Below are 5410 nucleotides of genomic sequence, written 5' to 3'. Positions count from 1 at the left end.
CTCTTGCTAAGGAGAGGAGCCAGTATCTACTGAGTCCTAACATTGTCGGTGATGACACTGCTAATGTCTGTGGCCTTCTGTTTTGCTCTCGGTCAGTTTCCTGCCATGTGCAAAGAGCCGTTTTACTAGAACCAACTTCTAGAGTTTTCAGACTATGTCCTCTCCTTTATCCTCTTCACAAGGAGCCATATTTCATGTATTTACTTTTCAATTAAATAAATAATTACTGATCATCTAGCACACATTAGAGACCCTGGATTCATTTACTTTAGATGGCACAGCCATTGTAAGGATTAGATTCCTTTGAGACAATGGTCCGAGGTTATATATATTGAGACTGTCACCCCCAAGGGAAGACACCTCAAAGATGTCTGCTGCCCCATCCTGCTGCTACCCAATCTGACAACACCTTCAGAAGCAGGTGGGGAAGAATGGATTATTCATCTTTTTGTTTTCCATTTTGCTCTTGGAACATATGATTCCGTTTAAAAGTTGGTAATGTTTGTCCTAAATTTGTTCATCTGAAAGTGATTTAAGGCAACTAATTTAATGATTGGAACATTTGGGAGCTTTTTCCAGTGCACCAAAACTCCCAACATGGTTTATGAATTTTGTTGCACTCAACTGACTGTTTCCAGCTGTTGCGCAGCCTTTAGCAGCTCCCCCTGTAATCCCGCCACTGGACCTCACAGAGACAAGCTGTCATACTGATGTTTAGTGCTTGGTCTTAGAATGACACTCTCTCTGATTATGATAAAATAGCAGAGATATGATTGGCCTAAGATGGGCAAACATCACAGTAAATATGGACTAATCATTTTGAGATTGCCCTTGGATAGACCAATAGATTCTAAACAATTTACTATTTAAAAGTATCCTTGAGCTTAGCATCTGGGTACATCCAAAATTACACACAGAGACCAGATAGGGCTACAAAGTAAATGGAAAGGAAACTCGGGAAGCAAAAGTTGTTGCGATTGCTTCTTATGAGTAAGTAAGTATCCATAAGAACGGTCACTTGTGGGTTAAGCTGTGGAAATCTAAAGAGGTTCCTTAGCTGACTTGGGACAAACACTCTGTGTACTAAGAGAGCTTTGTGGGTAATGCTACCAATTTACAGCAGGCATTACCTACACTACAGAGAGTACCACTTCATTAATTTCTCTTTCCTTTCCTGACCCTGAGCATTTTGCCATACTTCCTTTGTATTCTAAATATTATTAAGTTACGGGAAAACCCTACAAATGTTACTAATATTAAGCTGTTTTAAGAAGCTGAACATATGTCAAAAACAAAACCATTCGAGGCAGAGTTCCAGAAAGCACGTACCTGAATGACTCATTCCTAGCCATGTTAGATGACCTTGTCTTTGCCGAAATGTAGCAATTAATATTCCTTTCAAACTCTGGAACTGCTAGAAGCTTCTAAAAAGTGCTGAGATTTTGTAAGGAGCTTTGAGTTGTTCTAGTACTGAGGAAAGTTATTTTGGGCTCATTCTTTCTGCTCTTGTCCAATCTGGTCTAATTCGGGAAAAGGAAAAGATACTTAAGTCAAAACACAAATCAGTTAAGATTTCTTTCCTAGTTGAGTTTGACAAGCATGGCAGGTTTGGGATTATATGGTGTTTTAACTAATTTTCCAACAATGAAACAAAATAACCAAGGAAATGAACTTAAAAGGAAGAGAGGTTTATTTTGGCTTGTCTGAGGTTTCAAATGGGGTCAAGTACATGGTAGAAGAAAGAACAAAGTCACTCATCTCAAGATGAGCAGTTATTGTTGAAATGGGGGGAGGAAACAAAGCCCCAATATCTCCTTCAGGGCACACATTTAATAATAAGAAATTATTCTTTCCATCAGAACCCACTTCCTAAAGGTTGGTTCTGCTATCTCCTAATAGTACCACAGGCTGTAGATGAAGACTTCAACCCATGGCCTTTGAGGACACCTGGGATTCAAACTATATGTAGCAAATGGTTAACAGATGAGAGCTCTGAACTCAAGTGGACAGAAACAATTTCCCGCACCCAAAATAACAAAGAATAAAGCTTCTTCAAGGCCTTGGAGTTCTCCAGCTTCATTCGTTGTTTACAAAACATCTGCCATAGTAAAGATAATTCCAGAAGGCCATGGGAAACTCACAAAGACAATGAAACATGACCTCTGACCCTCCAGGTCTCAGCATATGTACTTGATGTGTTGAGGCAGGGGAGGCAAGCACATAAACATGTAGTGATGGAAAAACCTGATGACCTATAAAGAGGCATCTCTCCAGATAATTAAGGAGAATGACTGCTGAGTACCAACCAGGTCATGCAAAGATGACAAATCTTTATTTTTTTTCTTACCATCAATATCTGTGATATGGAAATCCAAAATAGCAGAAGCACATTTCTGTGTTAAAATGAATTTTTTTTTTTAAAAAAAGGACTAATAGAATAGACTATAACTGGCAATGTTTATTGATATTTCTAAAAAAAAAAAAACTTGAATGAATTCCAAAATACAGCCACATGAGAGTCTTTCTAGACACGGGGATTCTCTATGTCACGTGACACAAGAGTGTGGAGAAAACCTATAACCATGTTTCCAGAAAATTCTTCTTCCTGTGTCAAGGACCTCATACAAGGTCAAGTCCACGATCCCTTGAGAGAGTCCTCTAAACTGGAAGGACTAAATAAAGTGTTATGGTCTCAGCCTTGTGTTCCAATAAAGGGAAGGAGAGACTCAGGTAGTCATGGAAGCCAGGGTGGATCCAAATACCGAAGGACCCTCCAACACACAGAGAACAGAAGACTATCATGGGCTGTCCTCTCCACTGCCCCTTCACCCAACCAGCTGGATTTTCCTCTGGCCACCCATAGTTCTGGAATCCTCCCACTGTGTTCACGTCTTCCAGGTGTACAGCATCCTGACAGTAGGGTACCCCTGAGTTCTTTGTATTGTCCAGCACATTGCTTCCTGTGTCATATGTACATCTTGATTTTATAATTAGATTCTTTGTGTTTGTGCTTACATGTGTGCAGGTGCCTGGTGGGGCCACATGTCAGGTGTGCACATGCATGTGGAAATCAAAAGACAACCTCAAATGTGGTTCCTCAAGTACTATCCACCTTGTTTTATGAGACAGGGTCTGCCAATAGCCTAGAGTTTACTAGTTGGGCTGTTATATGCTTCGCTGTCTTCACCTCTACAGGGTTGGGATTATAAGAACAAAACCGTGCACAGTTTTTATATGATTTCTGTGTACCAAATCCCCAGGTCCTCATGCTAGCATGACAAACGCATTGCAGACTAAGCCATCTTTCCAGCTCTGTCGTCAAATAAGCTAACCCAGTTGTTAATTCCCAATAGAGTTCCTTGTATATGACAGGCACCATGCCCCCTGCTGGGAGATGACAGTTAATACGGCCCCTGACCCAAAGATGCAAACTAATATAAGATGTAATTATATGTTGTGAAATGCCATAGGAAAGAAACTCACAAAGTGTGATTCGGGGAAATGGTAGGAAGAACGTCTCCGAGGAGACAACCTTTAAACTGAGCTCTAAACCAGAAAAATAACCACACGAGGGGCTGCGAGTAGGAGAGTATTCCAGTCAGAAATACACTGACAGAACAAAAACAGGAAGAGCATACCCTCAAGGAAGCAGCAGACGGGCAGAGGGACCAAAGATTGGTGAGCACCCGTGAGGAGGCAAGAGATGAAAGAGGGGGTCAGAGCAAACAGGCCAGCGAAAGTATTCTACTTCATTCGATTCTGGGTGTTTGGCCAAGGCTTGAGTAGCTCTCCTGGCACCAGCACAGAGCTTTGATTGAGTGGACTGAGGAATGGGACTGACTCACAGTCACAGTCATGTGTTAGTTCTTCTAGAAACTTCCTTCCCATCATTCACCCCAGCATGACTTCAGATGAGCCATGAGACTCTCTAGGGTCTTTTTCAGCTTTGTGTTGGCTACATCCAATGCTCACTCTGGCTGCCCCTAGGAAACAGAGAGCTTGGTGGGCAGGAGTTGTTTGAGTGAGTGGACTTGGCGCTACCTTCTTTCTAAATGGTAAGCCAACAGCACGGAGCACATCTGAGGACAGAGCCACACTGTCTTTATTCTGGCCTCAGTCTTACGCACTTTGAAGAATCGCTTAACCCTGGAGTCATGAACTCCCTACCCATAAAACAGCCTTGAAAGGGTATGTTCTTGGGGGTTTTGTGAGCACTAGTGCTCAATCCGTGAGCTTAGACCCTATATCAAAAATAAGATGAATGGCACACACTCCAACAAAAACAGCAGCAAAGGGTGGCGGCAGACACGTAGACAGACCTTGCTAGGGAAGCTGGCAGGTTTGCAGTCTCTAGCTGCTCTGACTTTGGGACCATGCCTTCATATCCTCAGTAAAGCATGGTCACCCTGGAGCTGATTTCTCACTAGCAGTGGTTCCACCACAGACACCATCACGGTGGGATTTCACATCAGTCTAGTTCAATCTTAGAACTGTGATGGCCGGAGGCCTCTGAGGACTGTTCTCCCCAGAAGCTATCACTCCTCCACTTTTCCCACCTGCTCCTCAAGACCTACACCTCTCCACTGGTCTTTCCTTCATAGGTTCTTGTAAAGACACACCAAAAGGGAGGAGGGATTTGCTTCTTGACATGAAAGATCTAGAGAACCTCCTAGAACTCACCGGAGTCCTTCAGAGCCCAAATAACAGTTTCTAAGTTTCCTGCATGAATGCAGTCCTGCCAAAGAAGCCAGCTTGAGAAGAGAGATAGACAGCCACAAAGAATGTAAACATTGTGGAGATTTTGGGGGTCAGTGTTGAAGACAAACTATGTTAGGATCTTGTCAGGGACTGACTAGCCATTTGTTTACTCACAAATCCCTCTTCCCTTTCTGTTTGTTCCACAAAGCCATCAGAGATTGCCTTGCAGAAGAGAAAACCTTAGCCAAGGTCTTCCCATTCTGACCAATGCCTGACCTACCTACTCCAACACCCTTTCTCTGGTTCTCAGTGTGGACTATGACCAAGGCTGTGACAACCTCAGTCTGTGCCTAAACAGAGGCCCCGGAAATTCTACCATTGGGATCCACTCTTGTCCAAGTGCCAGAGGGGCAGTATTGGTTTATGCTACCAAAAATACCACTGTTTCCTCTCAGTCTTGTGCTTAAGTTAAGAGTCATTGCAAACACAGGGTAAACAATATGCTATTTTTGTTTCTACCTCCCCTATACACATCACTTTCTCTTCTAAACAGAACACTGGATTCTAGCCACCAACATCAGCCCAGCTATTGCAATAACAAACATAAAAATGTTCTCCTGTGTCTGACTTCCTGTGACTTTCCTGCCCCCCCCCCTCACCTGGCTCTCCTAGGGTGAGCAAAGTGGGCTTTAATTTCTCTCCAAAAAAAGTG

Source organism: Micromys minutus (genome assembly GCF_963924665.1).
Source record: "Micromys minutus genome assembly, chromosome: 26".
Taxonomy (NCBI): domain Eukaryota; kingdom Metazoa; phylum Chordata; class Mammalia; order Rodentia; family Muridae; genus Micromys; species Micromys minutus.
Note: the sequence above shows the minus strand (reverse complement) of the source record.